Source organism: Mixophyes fleayi, chromosome 4, assembly GCF_038048845.1.
Source record: "Mixophyes fleayi isolate aMixFle1 chromosome 4, aMixFle1.hap1, whole genome shotgun sequence".
Classification (NCBI taxonomy): domain Eukaryota; kingdom Metazoa; phylum Chordata; class Amphibia; order Anura; family Limnodynastidae; genus Mixophyes; species Mixophyes fleayi.
Genome location: NC_134405.1, coordinates 161,341,875 through 161,364,145, shown reverse-complemented (window position 1 = coordinate 161,364,145; position 22,271 = coordinate 161,341,875). Strand labels below are relative to the sequence as shown.

Below are 22,271 nucleotides of genomic sequence, written 5' to 3'. Positions count from 1 at the left end.
TTCCTGATGATGAATGAACCCACATTCCAAGAACTGCTCCAACTAGTCACCCCCATAATCCAGAAGGGGACACCCATTTAAGTAGACCCATATCTGCAGAGCAGAGACTGGTTGCTACCCTAAGATTTTTGTCAACGGGAAGGACACTGGTTGATCTGAAATACAGCACAGCAATTTCACCGCAAGCTCTGTGTTTAATAATACCTGAGACCTTAGATGCTATCATTGAAGTTCTCCATGAACAGTATATGAAGGTTGGTAAACATAAATAGTCTTCTTTTGGAACAAATATATAATTTTATTAACATATATAAAATTTACAATATACATTAAATAAATAAAGTGCAAACCAATAAAAGCAGCCAAATAAACAGTTTATATATTGCAACACTTCGCTATTATCCATTTATGATGAACTTCCACTGAACTGTTACAAGTTTGAGCTGGGTATAGCGGTGGAAGTCATGTATGGTTTTGGCATTAAACATTGTCTAAGCAGGTCAAAAGTGTGTTGTGCAGGTTTTTTGGCCATCAAACTGCGCTTTCCATCATCTTTGTAGTTAGTGCATCAATTTGATCAACTTTCTGGAGCCTTTTCTCTTCCTCTTCTGTTGCGTTTGTGGTGGAATTGCAACCTCAAGTACATATTGGCTGTCGACTGTCACCTAACTTCCCTGCACAGTAGTTGTACTTGTCTCTTCTTGGACATCAACATTCAACATTAGTTCTTGTGACAGGACAGCAGGCTGAGTAATAAAAATATGAGAAAAAATAAGAGTATGATGTTAAATGCATGTAATGAAACAATTTCACACATCTTTATGTTTCAGTTTCCTGAAACAATAGAACAATGGCAAGTTATTGCAGAAGAATTTGAGAGGCAATGGATTTTTTCAAATTGTGGTGGTGCCATTGATGGGAAATATGTCCAAATAATGACTCCATCCAAAAGTGGATCTTTTTATTATAATTAGAAAAGATTTTTCAGCATCATTCTAATGGCCATAGTGGATGCGAACTTATTTGTGGACATTGGGAAAAATGGGAAAGTGTCTGATGGTGGTGCCTGGAGCAGACTTCCTTTCATGCAAAACTAAAAAACTGTGAACTTAATATTCCAACTGGAAGTAATACAAAATATGGACTACATTTTTTGTTTGTGGCTGATGAAGCATTGCATTGCACAGCAATGCATTGAAATCGCCCCCCCAGCACAATCTGTCTACAGAAAGGCAGATATTTAATTATAGACTGCCACAAGCTAGGCGTGTTATTGAAATTGCGTTTGGAATTCTCTGTAACAGATTCAGAGTTTTTCTACGTTTGGACAAGATAGACAAAGTGGTGATGGCCTGTATTGTTCTGCAAAACTTTCTAAGAAGTAAAACCCCCTGTGTACTAAGTTCACATAAGTATGAGGGCAACAATGTAGAGGAAACGGAGGTACTTAGCTTGATACCTCTAGAGTTGGGCCACTTTAGAAGTGAATACATAAACATATAAAACAAAGTCAAATCAGGTGCTAATATTGATAGAAATATTGATTACTATAAACATATATGTATATATCCGCTGCACCAATTAGGTATCCAACCTATATTGTAAACAAGTTGATAGCGGAAAATAATGGGCGCTTGATAATACATATATCATTTATTGGATTTGGTATATAATTAGATCATTATTAAAATTCATATCATGGTATAAATACACACATATAAAAATGTATACAGAGTTATGGACTTCAAAATCCTCAGAAAACTTGTTAAGATCTCACTCTTATATTAAGAGATCTGATTAATAATCTGCAATAGCATTATTATGATTACAAGTTTTTTTGGATCAGAATAGTCACTGTTCCGGATGATGTTAATTCCACTTTAACCAATTGATATCTCCAAATCGTGGAGCAATAGATATTATAGCAGATTCTCACTGCTTATAGTCTATCCAGGTTACAATATAACCGGGCTTATGCACAGGTTTAACAATTTGTCCGTTTTGGCACACTGCAGTGTGAACCTGTAATCATATATAGTGTAGTAGCCAATTAAAGCATATTTTCACCTGTATATCACTCCAGTCTTACAGTATTAGATCACCTCCTGGGTATTCTGCCCATCTTGTTGTGAAGCAATCGCGCTGGGTCTAGGTGTTCAACGGCCCGTTTCCACACTATTTTCCACAGAGTTCCAACCTCTCATATAGGACAGCAATACAAAGCTGTGATGATTCGATTATTTGAACAGCGGTATTAAGCTGTGTAGATTCAATTGCTTTCGATTGTTTGAACAGCGGTATTAAGCTGTATAGATTCAATTGCTTGACGCATATCTCGGCTTGGATAGCCGTTTCCTCAGAAGCAGAATGAGCATATACTGGAAATGAGGGATCTTTATACTCTCCCAGCAGTCCAGATGATTTCTATAATGCCTCTGATTAGGGAAAGAGAAAAAAATCAGATCTCTTAATATAAGAGTGAGATCTTAACAAGTTTTCTGAGGATTTTGGAGTCCATAACTCTGTATACATTTTATATGTGTGTATTTATACCATGATATGAATTTTAATAATGATCTAATTATATACCAAATCCAATAAATGATATATGTATTATCAAGCGCCCATTATTTTTCGCTATCACTTTAGAAGTGCCAGTGCAAAATTAAGCAGAGGCATACCTTCAATATTTTATTGGGGAAGGTACAGTGCCATGATAAAATGATTTTATGTAACAATTGTGCATAAGCATGTTATGTATGCAAACTTTATTGTTATGAATTTCCACTTTAATAAACCTGTTACACAGCAACTGAAAATATACTTTACTTACAGTTCCACTAGAAGGTATGTCATCTGCTTGGACCACATCAGTGGGAGAACTACTGGTGAACGGCCATGTAATTTAATTTTCAAGGATGAAGTGCAGAAGGTGAAAGTACCACAGCTTTTGCACATAAACATCATATGCACCTGCCCCAGATTTTTTAGAGGCCTCAAACTTATTTAGTTCTTTCTTGCATACATTCCGAAGGTTCTGTATTTTGCTCTTTGCCCATTTAAAATTTGCTTCAGGGTAATGTGTCAGACATGCATAGCCACATTATGTAACATTCAGTTACAATATTCCTTTGATTTTATCTTCCACAAACAGGGGTGCGCCATATAAGTCTCAATGAAATCCTTCATGAGCTCCACATTGTGGTCGTATGACATTTTCAGGTTCTCTATAAAAATAAAAATAAAGAGTCATGTTAATCTTTTGTCCACTGATGATATCAAAGAAACTGTACAATATATTGTAATATTTTTACCAAATAATTTCACTACTATTTTAGCAAATTTGTGTATCATAAATAATACTAATAAGTATAACAAAAGTATTTTGAATATACACATAATAACATTCACAAAATATATATTTTTGCAGTTGTTACGATATGAACAATGGTACAAGAAAACATTCTTGAACTATTTTTAAATTTGTGGATGGAATACTGACAATAGTATATAGTATATTGAAAATGTTGTATTATTTCCAGAAAGGAGAATGCACAATAACATGCTCCATCAAAAATTGTAAAGCTGAACACACGCTTATTAAAGCAGAAATAATTAATTTAATTAATTTAATTAAATTAATTAATTATTAATTAGATTAATAAACTGAATTCAAAGCAAAAAAAGATGTATTAAAAGAAAGTATTTGAAGTCACATGTGGAAACTGTAAAATTGTTTGGGGAGAAATGTATATCATTATAATAACTAAAATGGCGCCTGTTTTACAGAACCTATGGATGTAAAGGGCACCTTTGCAGAGATGCAACGAGAGGGACCACAACATAAGCTTATTACAAGCAGTGTAGAAGGTGAGAAAATGAGACTTTACTTGGTGTTGGAAAAGAACTTAACTTTATTAAAGATATAGAAGTTAAATGCTAAAATATTTTTTTCCATTTCTCGTAGATACCATCGTCATATCGGACGGAATGTTGGTAGTCCTTTGAAGGGTGTGGTAGAGAAGATGGGAAAGCTTGATGAATATTTTAAAGAATTAAGGGCAAACATTAGTGATGAAAAAAAATAAATAATAAAAACTAGAAAAAAACTTCATGGAGATGTTTCATTTTTTTTCCGAAGGTTATGCCACAAAGCAGTAGCCACTTTAACCATTAAAAAGTCCAAAGTTATATTGCTAATATAAATATGTTGAAACTTTATATTTTTCAACTGTTCATTTATTTATACAGAATTCAACAATAAATCTTTTGGATTTACAATGTGTGGTTAATTCTATGTATTTTACAAATATATGCATAAACAAGTAAATAAAGGTTTGATTATAAAAAATGATGAATGTACATCTAAAGGGTTGCAGAACACAGGTGCAATATGCCATACCATTTACATAGGTGCACTAATATGCAACCAGACATACATAAAATACACATCTATACACATCTATAGGAAACACAAAAATGTGTCATGTACAAAAATGTATATAATTATGTAGGCAGACAGATGTGATACACATATTTTTCATTTTTATTATTGAGTATACAATAAAGTAACAAATCGCTATAATTAAGGAGGCAGACATAAGCAATACACATATAAATAAAACATTGTTATTTTAAATAACACTACACTAATAAAGGTTTAGAATTAAACTGGCAGACATATGCTGTATGCATTAATGCAATAGACACCTGCTATTGCTTTACCACTAGAAGCACCAAATTACTAAATGAGTGACGTGCGGACACTGCACCACGTGGGACTGGTACAGATATCAGAAATTAACATACACACGCCCCCAAAGGAGTCGCAGCTCAAGGAACTATCAACAGTTGCTCGTGGATCGATCAGAAAATTAAACACACTAAATGATCGTTAGGTGGATTGGTCGCAAAATATTAAACAGTACAACCAATCAAATGAGCCTACAATCGACACTTTGGAACGATTTTCGACCATCGTGTCACTATACACACTAACCCGACTTCCGATCGAAGTCGGACTTCCAGTCATATGTCAACTGATTTGTCCGATTATTGGACGAAAATGCTCCAGTGTGTACCCAGCCTAAGACATTAATATATGCCAGTATACCTTCTCATCTTGATTATTGTAAACCTCTACTAATTGATCTCCTATTAATCAAATTATATAGAGGAAAGGTAAAATGGTTGACCGGCCATAAAAACTAATAATTTAAAGTATGATATTTAGTCTTATCAAAGTGAAAGACTAAAATACTTAGATAAATACCAGTGCAATTGCACCTCCAACCAAATCACAATGGCAAACACAAATACATTTACAGAAGTTATAAGAATATTTCATTTTTTTCATATTCTCTATAATATAAAATAGGAGCGTCTGGTTTTCAAAGGCTGACTAAATGTAAATTAGCACAGACATTTATCACATGTGAACAAGTTCCAGTTTTTATGCTCTGATGTTATATAAGATCTCAATTTCTTGATGAATATATACATCTAATGACAAAATTATATTAGTGTTGTTGGACTGCTGTTAAGTGGGTATTCATAAATACCATCTGCCCAGCAATAAACTTAAAATGCTTGGCCCCAGTTTGTTCAGAACTAAACTTATTTTTTTTTGCTATAGCTGCATCTAAATGGAGTGCAATAGTTATTTTGTGAAAACTGTTATATGAATATGGGTTTACTCCAATAGGGGAGTTGCTATTGATGGTTATTAGAGGCAAAGTTTATAAAGATAATCATGTTAGCTGATTTTTATTTTAGTAATCTCTGTTTTATAGTTAAAAGCAAGTATTTTACCTAATTACAATAAGTTACACAAGTACTTGACTTACATTTGTATTGCTTGGAAATCTATGCTAGTACAATACTGTCATGGCCAAAAGTTTTGAGAATGACACAAATATTGATTTTCACAAAGTTTGCTGCTTCAATGTTTTTAGACCTTTTTGTCAGATGTTGCTATGGTATACTGAAGTAAAACTACAAGCATTTCATAAGTGTCAAAGGCTTTTATTGACAATTCCATTAAGTTTATACAAAGAGTGTTGACCCTTCCTTTTGAAGACTTCTACAATTTGCCCTGGCATACTGTCAATCAACTTCTGGGCCACATACTGACTGATGGCCATCTATTCTTGCCTAATCAATGCTTGGAGTTTGTCAGAATTTTTGGGTTTTTATTTGTCCACCTGTATCTTGAGGATTGACCACAAGTTCTCAATGGGATTAAGGTCTGGAGAGTTTCCTGCCCATGGTTACAAAATTTCCATGTTTTCATCCCTGAGCCATTTAGTTATCACTTTTGCCTTATGGCAATGTGCTCTATCATGCTGGAAAAGGCATTATTTGTCACCAAACTGTTCTTGGTTGGTTGGGAGAAGTTGCTCTTGAAGGATGTTTTGGCACCATTCTTTAATCATGGCTGTGTACTTAGGCAAAATTGTGTATGAGCGAACTCCCTTGGCTGAGAAGCAACCCGCACATGAATTGTCTGCTTTACTGTTGGCATGACACAGGACTGATGGTAGCTCTCACCTTTCCTTCGACGGACAAGCGTTTTTCCAGATGCCCTAAACAATCTGAAAGGGGATTCATCAGAAAAAATGACTTTACCCCAGTCCTCAGCAGTCCAATCCCTGTACCTTTTGCAAAATATAAGTCTGTTCCTGATATTTTTCTTGGAGAGAATTGGCTTCTTTGCTGGCCTTCTTGACACCAGGCCATCCTCCAAAAGTCCTCGCCTCACTGTGCGTGCAGATGCACTCATATCTGCCTGCTGCCATTCCTGAGCAATCTCTGCACTGGTGCTTGCTGGACATTCTGGGCTACCCTGAAGTCTTCTTCACAACTTTTGAACCTCTCTCCTTGAAGTTCTTGATCCGATAAATGGTTGATTTAGGTGCAATCTTACTAGCAGCAATATCCTTGTCTGTGAAGCCCTTTTTGTGCAAAGCAATGATGACAGCGCGTATTTCCTTGCAGGTAACCAACAGAGGAAGAACAATGATTTCAAGCACCACCCTCTTTTTAAAGCTTCCAGTCTGTTATTCTAACTCAAACAGCATGATAGAGTGATCTCCAGCCTTGTCCTCGTCAACACTCTCACCTGTGTTAATGAGAGAATCACTGACCTGATGTCAGCTGGTCTTTTTGTGGCAGGGCTGAAATGCAATGGAAATGTCGTTTTTGGGATAAAGTTCATTGTCATGGTAAAGAGGGACTTTGAAAATAATTGCAGTTCTTTTGATAACTCTTCATGACATTCTGGAGTATATGCAAATTGCCATCATAAAACTGAGACAGCAGACTTTGTGTAAAATAATATTTGTGTCATTCTCAAAACTTTTGGCCATGACTGTACATAGATAACCTGTTAACTATTAACTTTCAGAACATTTTATTACCGTGTAATCCCATCGCCGTGCTTACAGTTAATTATAACATTCCAAAGATCTATATTTCGCCACAGTGAAGCCTAGTGCTATATCTCTTAGGTTTACGATTAGGGTTAGGGTTACAATTAGGCTTACGTTTAAGTTTAGGATTAGGAGTTCCACATTATAGACGTGCCGGGTCCTGCCATTGCCCCGTCAAAACCGCAATCTCAGTGTGGTCATTTTAACTGACGAGAATCCCACAGCCGGCTTCTTGTGTAGTCGCAATTAACATGAGCCGTCTTTAGGGTAAGTCTGTATTTCGCATATGTCAGTGTCACTGTAATCTGCTTTATGTTATCTGTATGAATGTTGTCGGCTTTATTTCATCCGATATAATCTTTACCACCGCCCCATATGTTATGTGGATGTTCAGCGCAGACCACTGAAAGGACAAAAGGAGGATTTCAGGCCAGGACCATGAAAGAGACGACTGCCCCCATTTCCAGGGAAAGTAGCATTTCTACACAAGGTATATATTTGGAAATATCCCTGTGTGGGTTCAAGGTAAGCAATGATTCAACTATACTCCTAGGATCATAACGCTACATTTAATTAATTTAAGTCACCTTTTCAGTGATCTAATAGTCCTGGGATGTGAATGTCCACTCTACAGGCCAGAGTTATTAAGGAGAGCAAAGCAAAGAAAAAGGAGTAACTTTGCACCTGGGTAAAACCATGTTGCATTGGAGGGGGAGGTAAATTTAAACTGTGGGGACAGATTTATAGTTGGGGTAAGGCATGTCCTAGATCAACTTTAAATTTCAGTGTGAAAATAAAGCTATCAAGTATTTGTGTGCTAGATGAAAAAATAGCCAGTATTTAACTAATAATAAACTAATTTGCACCCCTTGCACTGTAACATGGTTTGTCCAGGATCAAATTTACTCCTTTTTTACCTTGCTCTCCTTAATGAGTCAGGCCCTAAGAGTTATCCTTAGAGGAGCATTTGTAATAGTCTGCCCACCAGTGAGTATTTAGCGGTGCAAAGTGCAGAATGGCTAAAGGGGAAGAAATACCCCGTAGTGAAGTGATATCAGGGCAAAGGAATTGACCCTCACAGGACAGTGGTTGTAGAAAGAGAGCCAGAGTAACAATCCTGATCAGACAGTGTGAGCTCTGCGAACAACCCATTCCTTTGCATGCATAATTATAATTGCACTTTGCTATCATACAACACTTGTTGTTAATAAACCTGTATGTGCAGGGGCAGCTATCTGGTTAATACCCATGCATCCTGTGAAGCGAAGACTGGACTCTACTGGGTTGGCAAATATGAGCAGCTCCAGAGATAGGCGCATGAGCGTATGCACTTATACCAGCCCACAGACAGACAGGGGTCTATATGGCATTTTAAACAGTGCTTTTGTTCTGAATGCGGTTTTCAGTTATAACTTCACAAACATTCTGGTCTTAGCTTCTTCAGTTCAGTAGATAACACCACCTATCATTACTTATAACTTCTCTCCACATCTCCTTTACTACTTGTCTACAACAATTTACAAAACTTGCATATCCCCTGCATTTGTGTCCTTCACCAATAGCTGCACCTCAATGCATGTTATCTCCATGTGCAAACATTAAGTGCTCTTAGATAGAATCAAACATAATTTATGCCATAAGCATATGCCAACTCAGGCTGTTAGCACTAAACAGGAAACCTCATAACATGGGTTACCCTGCATAGTGCCAACTCAGCCATAGGCTGGTCAGCACAGGACTAAATTCCTTAGGGAAATAGGGTCCATATGCAGCTCCCAACCTGCCTGACAAGGAATAACCAGCCCTGTGCTAATAGCACTAGTGTTAATACCACATCCCTGATGCAGTGGGTTAATTAGTAAAATAAAGAGTTCATTTTTCATTTTTCCCATAGTGCACCACAGGTCCCAGCCTGGCTAGGCCACCTTTAAATGATGGTGCATGCTGGATCTTGTAGTACTGCAAACTCCAGCATACCCATGGCTTCCAGGGCATGCTGGTACTTGAGGAACCACAAGAGGTTCCACTGTGACCTGCAATGCACCAGAGAAAAATGTAAATAAACACACACATAAGTTTGACAGGTGACCTAACCAAGTCCTACACAAGCACTTCACACAAGGAGAGTTCCTATCTAAAAATGGGCTTTATCAGCAAGATTAATCTATGTGCCATGTGGCTAGGAAAGCTATGAAAGCCTAGGATTATGACAGGGAATCATCTTAATTCAGTGACTTCCACAGTCATAAGATTTCAATTTAATGAAGCATCTGTTGAATAATTTGTACCAAAATTGTTGAATTTATGCCCCAACAATTTTTAGGTTATTTGGATGGCAAATGGGTTACTTCTATTTGCAGTAGTTGTACCTAATAATGCATCCAGTCAAGACACACACCTAATAAAAAATTTCCCATTCTGACAACCTGCCTCGGACCACCATCTCACAGGAAGGGAGGGCACCGGACCTAGGATCGGATCAGCTGTTGTTAGGCTGGGGTTTGCCTGGTGGCTGATCCCCCATGCTGTGGAATCATACAGCACATCATCTCAGTGACAAACAGTGCTAATATGGGTGTCAGTGTATGTGGGAGCCACCCATATTGACAGCTTAGCTGAAGTGTAATCATAGAGCAAACTGGGTAGTACTCTAAACTGCAAGTTACTTAAAGAAAAATCTGCTGACATTACTCTCTTCCCATTGCTCAGAGCAACTCTTCTTCTTGGCAGAGTTTACAGACAGTTATCAGCCTGGTCAAACATGTTGGCTACTACTAGCTACTAGGTTTTCAGGTTCATACCCTCAGTAAATGTATTGTATTTCAGGACAGGGTTGCAAACAGTGTTACTAGCTAGGAGGCTGAGAGCTGTTCTGAGCTGTACCCATCAGTAGGAGAAAGGAGAGAGGTAGATGGTGTCTGGGACCTGATGGGAGAGAGCGTTCATGTGGGGGGGGGGGGGGGTTTAAGTACCTGGCTCTAGCTATGGTTCTACATATTAAACTTGACACAAATTATGGAAGACCCATCAAACTTTACACCAGATAAGGCTTTACATAGTTCACTTGGCACAAGACATGGTTCTACATTTTCCACTTTGCGAAACTTATGTCTCAATATTGTTATTAGCACCAGATATGGCTCCAATTTGTATGCTGGCCACCAAATATAGATAAACATACGATACTTGATAAATGATATGTTATTATGTACCCTTTGCACCAGATATGTGGTAATAGCTCTATTAATATATTTGACTATAGATATGTCTCAGTGTATTTTACTTGCCATCAGATACAGATGAAGTAGCAATGTTTTAGATTAATGATGCATTCAAGTGTCAATTAAACAGTGAGTGAACTTAAACATGCCACAGTACTATTGGATTTTGTATGCTCTCCTCATCTTCATGTGGGTTTCTTCTGGGTGGTCCAGTTTCTTCCAAAAGTCCTGAAACACACTGGTAAGTTTACTGGCTCATGACCAAATTGGTAAACTCATAGGGCACAGTGCGGCGGATTATGTTGATGCTATATCAATAAAATTCTAATAATAACAATAATAATAATCCAACTCTGGTCTTATTAGTAATAAATAATAAATAATAATAATAAAAATAATAACTTATTACCTCTGTGGCTGGATCACTTATAAATAACTTTTAGTATAAATATAGTTAAATCAATAGTGCAGTGCGCTAATTTATTTAATTGCAAATGTACTGATTTTGATACTTTGTTATATTTGTGTATCAGAAATGTACTGAATTCTGAAGTAAAAGGCATTTGTTTGAGGAAATCTGTGTTTAGCTTCTAGAGGAAATCCTCATTAAGGCTAATTAGACCTTTTTCATGTGAAGTGACAAACACTTGCTTTAGCCTGTATACACAGCACGGGGCCACTGCCTTTCTGTCTTGTGTAGCTTTTCATCCTGCATCTCAGAACCTGTCTGAATAATGCAAGCAGCAAGTGCCTGAGGATATCTCAGATTGATGTGAATTTTGATAAAGTTTAAAATCGTGTTAACTCCAAATTTGGAGGAGATATCACATACTGATGACTTTTTGAAGCCTGGTTGGAAAAGGGGGCTCGTTTAAGCCAGGTTGCGTCCAAAACTGTATTAAAAAGCACTGTTTGACCATGTATCATTATACCATCTGTAACTTCTGGAAAGAGCGCTAGTACCACAAACTGGTGTGCGCAACTGTCCTTTTTAGGACTTTCTGAGCTAATAAACATCACTACTTAAGGAACCTGCTTTGATACCTACTAACCTGGTGTAATTCCTGTGACCTACAGATTAGACCCAAGCTACTCTGTTATCTGGCTGTTCTAAGGTTGGGACCCTGCATCCAGTACCAACACTCTGCCCGCTACCTTGCAGCTCTGGCCTGTGAGATAAGCCAGGGAGAACCATCCACAGCAACCCTGATCTAACAGAAGAGGCCAGGGGTACCAGCCCTGGTGCCCAGTGAGGTGGTACACCAACAGTGAGAGTTACCCAGAAGGACGCAGTTCTAGGTGCCGCTAAGGAGCCTTGTGGTGGCAGCAGCAAAACCCCCTCCTGCTGCGGTTAGAGGGCGCATTTGGGAGAAAGAAAGAGGATGGTGGCAAAGCAAGCCCAGCCAGTCCCCAACTCAACAGACAGTGTGGCATAGGAGGCCCATCCTCTCCCAACCCCACTTTACTGATTGCATGGCTAGGGAACGAGAGGCCACTAGCCAGCACATCTGAGGAGAGATGAGTGATCTGATCAGTCTAGTAAACAAGTTTATAAAACACTAGTAAACAAAAAGAAAAGAAAAATAATTGTTTTAATTTAGTAATAGTAATGCTTAGTTATGTAATGGCACTCTGTATCAGAGAATAGTATGAGAGGATAGTCAAGATATTAGCACAATTGGTTGTATCTGTAATAAAATAAAAAATAAAAGTTTATTATAAGTGAGAAATGCAAAGTAGTATTTGTGTCCTGGAACCCTGGATAGAGAGACGGAGCCACTGACATGTGCAGACAAACTAAGAGAGCCCTCCAAGTTCTTAAATTTTAGACTTTAGGTGCTCACCTGTTTTAAGTGCCCCGGTCCCTCCAAAGCCTCAATCCAGCTCTGACAGAAACTCTTAACTTTGAAATATTTGGCAAATAGTGTGCCAGTTATTTGAAACCAGTGCATGTACCTGTCAGGATGAGGGCATAAATAAAATATTAAATTGATAAATAGAAATGACCATGATTTCCCCTCAGAAAAAAGTTGCTGTTTCTTTTCTTTACAAAATTTAGTTAATTAGCCCAGTGGGAGGTAATTAGGTTAAGCAGACACTCTGTTAGGAAACCACAAAGTGTCTGTTCAAAACCAGTGTGGCTGCAGAAAGGCATCATCTACAACGACTTCTTTCACCAGCTGGAGAAGCAATCCTATAGGGGTGGCCCACGAGGAAAAGATTCCCCTGCCAGCTACAGTCAATGTGGGATATGTTACCAAGATTCTGCATCCAGAGTCCCCGTTTACTCTGCTGGGGAAAGATGATGATGCTAGCAGCGTACTACCAGAGGCTGCACAGAATTTGGAGGAGGCTGATTTTAAAGTAGGGATGTGCACCGGCGACTTTTGAGGTCTCGTGTTTTGTGTTTTGGATCCGGATTTTCATTATTTTTGGGGTTTGGATTTGTCTCGCAAAACACTTGACGAAAGGTCTCGGTTCGGATTTAAGGTTTTGGATTCGGATTTTTTTTGAAAAAAACATAAAAAGTTTAAAAATCAAGTTTTTGGGCTTATTTTCACTCCTACGCTATTATTAACCTCAATAACATTCAATAACAAGCATTTCCACTAATTTACAGTGTATTCTGAACACCTCACAATATAGTTATTAGTCCAAAACGTTGCAACGAGGTATCTTTCTGGACTGCGTAGAGGAGTGGGTCACCACAATATATATAATAAGAAAACCATCAACTTGTATAATTCGCACCAATAAATGTACCTGGACTGCGTAGAGGAGTGGGTCACCACAATATATATAATAAGAAAACCATCAACTTGTATAATTCGCACCAATAAATGTACCTGGACTGCATAGAGGAGTGGGTCACCACAATATACGGTATATTAAAAACCCTGAACTTGTATGATTCGCAGCAATAAATGTACCTGGACTGCGTAGAGGAGTGGGTCACCACAATATATATTAAAAACCCTGAACTTGTATGATTCGCAGCAATAAATGTACCTGGACTGCGTAGAGGAGTGGGTCACCACAATATATATAATAAGAAAACCATCAACTTGTATGATTCGCAGCAATAAATGTACCTGGACTGCGTAGAGGAGTGGGTCACCACAATATATATAATAAGAAAACCATCAACTTGTATGATTCGCACCAATAAATGTACCTGGACTGCGTAGAGGAGTGGGTCACCACAATATATATAATAAGAAAACCATCAACTTGTATGATTTGCACCAATAAATGTACCTGGACTGCGTAGAGGAGTGGGTCACCACAATATATATTAAAAACCCTGAACTTGTATGATTCGCACCAATAAATGTACCTGGACTGCGTAGAGGAGTGGGTCACCACAATATATATTAAAAACCCTGAACTTGTATGATTCGCACCAATAAATGTATCTGGACTGCGTAGAGGAGTGGGTCACCACAATATATATAATAAGAAAATCATCAACTTGTATGATTCGCAGCAATAAATGTACCTGGACTGCGTAGAGGAGTGGGTCACCACAATATATATTAAAAACCCTCAACTTGTATGATTCGCACCAATAAATGTATCTGGACTGTGTAGAGGAGTGGGTCACCACAATATATATAATAAGAAAACCATCAACTTGTATGATTCGCACCAATAAATGTACCTGGACTGCGTAGAGGAGTGGGTCACCACAATATATATAATAAGAAAACCATCAACTTGTATGATTCGCACCAATAAATGTACCTGGACTGCGTAGAGGAGTGGGTCACCACAATATATATTAAAAACCCTGAACTTGTATGATTCGCACCAATAAATGTACCTGGACTGCGTAGAGGAGTGGGTCACCACAATATATATTAAAACCCTGAACTTGTATGATTCGCACCAATAAATGTACCTGGACTGCGTAGAGTAGTGGGCACTGGGCACCACAATAAAAAATATATAGAAAACCTTCAAGAGGTCTGAATTACACCCAAAAATAGTATCTGGACTGCATAGAGAACTGGCCACTGGCCACCACAATATAATATATAGAAAACCTTCAACAGGTCTGAATTACACCCAAAAATAGTATCTGGCCTGCATAGAGGACTGGCCACTGGCCACCACAATATAATATATAGAAATCCTTCAACAGGTCTGCATTACACCCAAAAATAGTATCTGGACTGCGTAGAGTAGTGGGCACTGGGCACCACAATAAAAAATATATAGAAAACCTTCAACAGGTCAGAATTACACCCAAAAATAGTATCTGGACTGCATAGAGGACTGGCCACTGGCCACCACAATATAATATATAGAAAACCTTCAATAGGTCAGAATTACACCCAAAAATAGTATCTGGACTGCGTAGAGTAGTGGGCACTGGGCACCACAATAAAAAATATATAGAAAACCTTCAACAGGTCTGCATTACACCCAAAAATAGTATCTGGACTGCGTAGAGTAGTGGGCACTGGGCACCACAATAAAAAATATATAGAAAACCTTCAACAGGTCAGAATTACACCCAAAAATAGTATCTGGACTGCATAGAGGACTGGCCACTGGCCACCACAATATAATATATAGAAAACCTTCAACAGGTCAGAATTACACCCAAAAATAGTATCTGGACTGCGTAGAGTAGTGGGCACTGGGCACCACAATAAAATATATAAAAAACCTTCAACAGGTCTGCATTACACTGCACATACGGCTGCTCCTCCATCCTCTCCATCATATACATGTTGGAGTTTCAGCGTGTGAAAACCTCTTGTTTTTGATAATGTCAGTGCATTTTGAATATTTTTCAATTTGCCCCACACCACTGAATGTACTTTATCTATGATACGCATCTATCTATCTTGACTGCGTAGTGTTGTGGCCCCGGAACACAATTTGGTACCGAGGCCACAATATAATTAAAAAACCCTCCACGGGTCAGAATTCCACCAAAAAAGGGTATGGACTGCGTAGTGTTGTGGCCCCGGTACACAATTTGGTACCGAGGCCACAATATAATTAAAAAACCCTCCACGGGTCAGAATTCCACCAAAAAAGGGTATGGACTGCGTAGTGTGGTGGCCGCGGTACACAATTTGGTACCGAGGCCACAATATAATTAAAAAATTGGGCATCAACTGTCACCGTTGTTTAATATCTGATACACCTAAATATGGACTGCACAGTGGAGTGGCCCCGGTAGTAAATTTGGTGCCGGGGCCACAATACCTCCTCCAACTTCCAAGTGTAGTGTTTATAAAGACAGACAGCGTCGAAGTGTTATTAGTTGACTTTCTTAACCCTAAAATTGTCCCTGTTGCAAATATTCGTGCAATGGACAGTTACTTTTTTATTGAAAGACTCAAGCTTTCAAGTGTAGTGTTTATAAAATATAAACAACAATACAGTAGTTTTAGAGCACGTCAATACCTCTTGTTTTAAATTATGACAGGGCATTTTACTTTTGGTTTAATTTCTTGAATTTGTTTAAATTTGGTGTTACTTTTTGAACATGGCAAACGACTGTTGATTGGTCATATAATGCAAAAAAAAAAGTTCCAAGATGGAATTGTCCTTGGGCCCTCACACCCACCCTTATGTTGTTGAAATAGGACATGCACACTTTAACAAACCAATCATTTCAGCGACAGGGCCTACCAAACAACTTTGGCTGAAATGATTGGTTTGTTTGGGCCCCCACACCAAAAAAGCTATTCATCTCTCCCTGTACAGACTAAACAGGCTCTACTGAGGCAAGATGTCGTCCTCATCCTCAACCTCTGATTCCTCTCCCCCTACAGTGTGTACTTCCTCCTCATCACACATTATCAATTCGTCCCCGCTGGACTCCACAACCACAGGTCCCTCTGTAGTATCTGGAGGGCAGTGCTGTACTTCATTGAGGAATTGATTATTCATTTTTATAAACATCATTTTTTCAACGTTATGAGGAAGCAACCTCCTTCGCCGCTCACTGACCAGGTTCCCCGCTGCACTAAAAACTCTTTCCGAGTACACACTGGAGGGGGGACAACTCAGGTAAAATAGAGCCAGTTTGTACAATGGCTTCCAAACTGCCTTTTTTCCCTGCCAGTAACAATATGGACTGTCTGACATGTCTACTTGGATGGTGTCAGCAAAGTAATCATCCACAATTTTTTCTATTGTGACAGCATCCAATGCAGCGAGAGTAGACATGTCTGCAATGGTTGGCAGGTCCTTCAGTCCGGACCAGATGTTATCAGCATCCCCGCCAGCGCCTCTTTTGGGAAAACTGAGCTTTTTCCTCGCAGCCATAGATGTGGAAGAAAATGAGGGTGGAGCTGTTGGCATGTCACGGTCCTCTTCAGAGGACAATCTCCTGACCAGCAGGTCTTTGCACCGCTGTAGACTTGTGTCCGCCGGAAACAGAGACACAACATACGCTTTAAACCAAGGATCGAGCACGGTGGCCAGAATGTATTCCTCTGACTTTAATAGAGTGACCACCCTCGGATCCTGGCAAAGCGTACGAAGGGCTACATCCACAAGAGCTACATGCTTGGTGTAATCGCAATGGCTTACCAGCTCCTCCCTCACTTTCTCCAGCTGCTTCTGCAACAGCCTGATCAGGGGAATGACCTGACTCAAGCTGGCAGTGTCGGAACTGACTTCTCGTGTGGCAAGTTCAAATGGCTGCAGAACCTTGCACAACACGGAAATCAGTCTCCACTGCGCTTGACTGAGGCGCATCCCCACTCCTTTGCCTATGTCGTAGGTGGCTGTGTAGGCCTGAATGGCCTTTTGCTGCTCCTCCATCCTCTGCAGCATATAGAGGGTGGAGTTCCAGCGCGTCACAACCTCTTGTTTGAGGTGATAGCAGGGCAGGTTCATGCTTTTTTGATGTGCCTCTAGTCTGCGGTAGGCACTGGCTGAATGCCGAAAGTGTCCAGCAATTTTGCGCGCCACCGCAAGCATCTCCTCCACACCCCTGTCACTCTTGAGGTAATGCTGCACCACCAAATTAATGGTGTGGGCAAAACATGGGACGTGCTGGAAATTGCCCATATTTAATGCCCGCACAATGTTACTGGCATTGTCTGACACCACAAATCCCCATGAGAGTCTAAGTGGGGTAAGCCACTGGGAGATAATTTCCCTCAGTTTCTCTAATATGTTGTCAGTGTTGTGCCTCTTATTAAAGCCTGTAATACACAATGTTGCCTGCCTTTGCACGAGCAGCCATTTTGTAGTTGCTGCTACTGATGCAGCTGTTGCTGTTGCTGCGGAAGGGGATGCATCTACCCAGTGGGCTGTCACAGTCATATAGTCCTTCGTTTGCCCAGGACCATTTGTCCACATGTCCGTGGTTAAGTGGACAGTGGGTACAAACGCATTTTTTAGAGCACTAAGGACACTTGATCGTACTTCTCTGTACATTTTTGGTATCGCCTGCCTAGTGAAGTGGAATCTCGACGGGATTTGGTACCGGGGACACAATACCTCCATCAACCCTCTAAATCCCACTCCACTGATGGCGGACACCGGGCGCACGTCTAACACCAACATTGCAGTTACAGTCGCAGTTATACGCTTTGCAATAGGGTGACTACTATCGTATTTTGTGGTCATGGCAAACGACTGTTGGACGGTCAATTGTTTTGTGAAAGACTTAGCGGTCTTACGACTTCCCCTCTGGGAAGATGACCGACTAACAGCAGCAACAGCAGCAGTGGCAGTAGTAGGCGTACCGCTGCAGGATTCCTCGGATGAATCCCGTATTGAGGAGGACTCAGTCTGGCTGCTGACTTGGGCTGCAGGACTGAATCTGATGGAGATTGTGGAGGAAGTTGACGAGGAGGGTGTTGCTGGTGTGTATCCAACTGGACCACGGGATTTAGGTGTCCCTGTACCGATGAGGGTCCTAGCCCCAGTTCCTGAACTAACCACTGAACTATGAAGGTTATTCAGGTGACATATAAGGGAGGATGTTCCTAGGTGGGCAAGATCCTTACCCCTGCTTATTTGAGCTTTACATAAGCTACATATGGCCATACATTGGTTGTCTGGATTTGGATAAAAATAACTCCAGACCGAAGAGGTGCATTTTTTGGTCTTCTGACCAGGCATGACGATGGGCTTTTTCATCCCATGGACATCAGCTGTTTCCCCCCCTGGTGCCTCATTTACAATAACCACATCACCATCCTCATCATCAAGTTCCTCCACAGCGCCAGCTACATCATCAATAGGCTCCTCCCGAGCCACCTCTTCCCGTACAGTGATGGGAAGGTCAGGCTTGACAACCACCAACATCCTTGGACTCGCCTTGGGGATTTGTGATAATTTCTCTTTAGAAGGCAGAGTTGTTTGCTGTTTTGTTGCTGACAGCATAACTCTCTTCAATTTTTTGTAGGGGGGGGGGGAGGAGGAGGGCTAAGATCCGTGGGTGAAGCTGAACCACTAGTCATGAACACGGGCCAGGGCCTAAGCCGTTCCTTGCCACTCCGTGTCGTAAATGGCATATTGGCAACTTTACGTTTCTCCTCAGATGATTTTAAGTTTCTCTTTTTGCTACTTTTTCTTAACTTGGGCTTTTTGGATTTTACATGCCTGGTACTACGAGATTGGGCATCGGGCTTGGAAGACGACGTTGATGGCATTTCATCGTCTATGTCATGACTAGTGGCAGCAGCTTCAGCATTAGGAGGAAGTGGGTCTTGATCTTTCCCTACTTTATCCTCCAAATTTTTGGTCTCCATTATATGTAGCACAAGATACTGCAGAATGTGTGAACTTGGTAATATTGCAGTACCAATGGACTTATACTGCTGGATTGGTTTTGCAAATTTGGTTATAATTACTTTTTTTTAAAAAAAATTAATTTTAATATTTTTTATAACTTTTTTTTGATTTTTTAAAAACTTGGGAATAATGGGGAAATAACTATGCCCTTAGAAGCACAGAGCACAGGACACAGCACCACTGGACTGAACAGGACACAGCACAGGACCCAGCAGCACTACGGAACTCAGCAGGACAGAGCACAGGACACAGCACCACTGGACTGGTACTGCAGAATGTGTGAACTTTGTAATATTGCAGTACCACTGGACTTTTACTGCTGAATGTGTGAACTTGGTAATATTGCAGTACCAATGGGCTTATACTGCAGGATTGGTTGTGCAAATTTTGTGGTAATTAAAAAAAAAATTAATTAGTTTTTGGTATTTTTTTAAATAACTTTTTTTTATTTTTTTAAACACAGGGGAATATTGGGGAAATAACTATGCCCTTAGAAGCACAGAGCACAGGACACAGCACCACTGGACTGAACAGGACACAGCACAGGACCCAGCAGCACCACTGACCTCAGAAGGACAGAGCACAGGACGCAGCACCACTGGACTGAGCACAGCACAGCACAGCACAGCACAGCACACCACAGCACAGCACTGAACAGCACGAGATATAGCAGGACAGAGGACCACCTAACACACCCTCCCTCTACCCTGATCAATGCCCGAGTGAAGATGGCGGCGACTAGCGGGGAATTTATAGGATCCGAGTATCGCGAGATCCGACAACGGGATTATGAGTCAGAGCCTCAGTTTCAGATTTGAATTTGGCGCCAATACCCGGATCTGTCTCGGATCCGACTCGGATCGGCAGCGTTCGGGTGGGCTCGGATTTCATAAATCCGAGTGCGCTCATCTCTATTTTAAAGAGGACATAATTGTGGAGATGACTATTTCTGTGGGAGAAGTGGATATTTCTGAAAATATTCCCACAAATGTGTTAGTGGGTACTGATCTTGGACGATTAATATCCCAATATGTTCCTGCTATCTCTAATTCTGTTTCACCGTGTGACTCCTCACAGGTAGTATTTGATAATGCTGAACCTGGCAATGATGTGACTTTGTGTAAAGAACCTGAAATGTTCCTTGATCTTTTTGCGTCTGGTAATGTGCTAGAGATATGTGAGGATGACAAGCGCATAGGTGCCAGTGTTAACTCTTGCTATTATGCTGATTTATGTGGAGAACCTGAGGTAATAGGGGGTAATTTGGAAACCCCTAATAGTGAAATGTGTAATGATGTAAAGGTGAGAACTGTTACTGTGGTAGAATCTAAATATGTTTTTTCACTGACATCTTGTCATGAGGTAGGGACAGATGACACTGTTACTGCAAATATTGGCATTGATAGTGGTGTAGATAAGATGCTTGCTAGAAATGGGAAAGATGACAATGTGATTAATTCTGTTGGGTTACAGAAAAGCAATGTTTCTACCCAGGTAATATGCTCAGAAGATAGGGTACAGTGTGAATGGGAGGGAGGGCAGAGTGAAACGGGATGTTTCTTTGTGCCTGAACCAACAATACCAGGGGTGTTGAAAAGGTGGGGAAGACACATAGACCTGACCAACGGGAAGTAGCGAATGACAGCAGCCCTACATTGCTTTCTATAGACACAGGGTGGTCAGTTGCAAGCTCACCATCCCTTAGTCAGCCGTCTAACAGCTTAGAGGGGGTTGATAAGGGACCCAAACTCCCGGTTACTCTATACTCCCATATAAATAGTGTGTCCCAATAACAGAGAATTTTGAAACTGGGAAACAGGGCAGAGTGGAAGTAGGTATTCTGCTGTGCCAGAATTAAGGGGTTCCCACTTACATGACTTTGGGGGAGGGAGGCATTCTCTCAGGCAGCCCCCATAAAGAGACACAGCCAGTGAGCAACACAGAGAGTGTAGCTGAGGGGCCTAGCAACCATGCTACTGTACGACCCCACATAGAAGTGCTGTGTCTAGAATCCCAGGCCACTTTTCACTCAGGTTCTAACTTGGGGGACATGAGAATTAGAGAGAAATTGCACACTCTGACAGGGTTGGTACATGAGAACATGACGGTTTGTGACAGATAAAGTGGGTCAGGAGAGGTTTCCTTACAAATTAGAGGTAATATATTGTTTGACTGTGTGAATATATGATAAGATATTAAGTCAGGGAGTGGCTAGAGGTGGCTATTCATGACATTACCGTATATTGTAGTTGACAATAGCTTATCAGGGTTGAGAGCATGAAGGGTATTGGGTGTTTGGTAGTTCATTGAACCTTGAGGACATAAAAGGTAAAAGGTATAAAAAGGAAATCATAATAGGCCAAGAACATTAAAAAGAGTTTTATCATAAATGACAGATTATATACATGTACACAGAATACAATTATTCACAGCTGATCTATGGGTGTAAAGAATAATATTTTTTTTCAGGTCCTAATCCACCACCAGCAATGAATACAGGTTATGAGAGTACAGGGCTGATGTTTCCAAGTTTGTCCTTGAGGGTCTTAAGTGAGCATTCATGCACGCACTACCTGCGCCCAGGGGAGGGTGTCTGTGCTGACCCTGCCATTTGACAGGCACTGACAGATGTTTCTTCTCTCACAGAAGCTAGCAAAATTAGTGGTGAGCTAGCTACATATTTCTAGGGGTTTGGTCATGTAATTCTGATTGGTGCTATTAGCTCTGTTTCACAAAATGTACTGTTCTTATATTATCCACAGGGATTTTCTTCTATTCACTGCAAATTGATATGCTTTGTCCAAAATCATGACATGTTTACAAATTTTTGCTCCGAATTTGT

At 40.1% G+C, this 22,271-nt stretch overlaps 1 long non-coding RNA gene across 2 annotated transcripts in view; it reads right to left on the bottom strand.

Moving 5' to 3' along the window:
- Positions 1-348: 348 nt before the first annotated feature.
- The window catches only part of LOC142150008 (uncharacterized), a 22,911-nt gene continuing 988 nt past the window's right edge, over positions 349-22,271 (bottom strand). The window contains exons 2-4 of one of the 2 annotated variants that reach the window (XR_012690966.1): positions 2,834-3,227; positions 2,068-2,435; positions 349-746 (exon numbers count right to left, since the gene is read on the bottom strand). This is a non-coding gene — a long non-coding RNA (uncharacterized LOC142150008). The remainder of the gene's footprint in view (positions 747-2,067; positions 2,436-2,833; positions 3,228-22,271) is intronic. The other variant, XR_012690967.1, reaches the window with a different exon arrangement.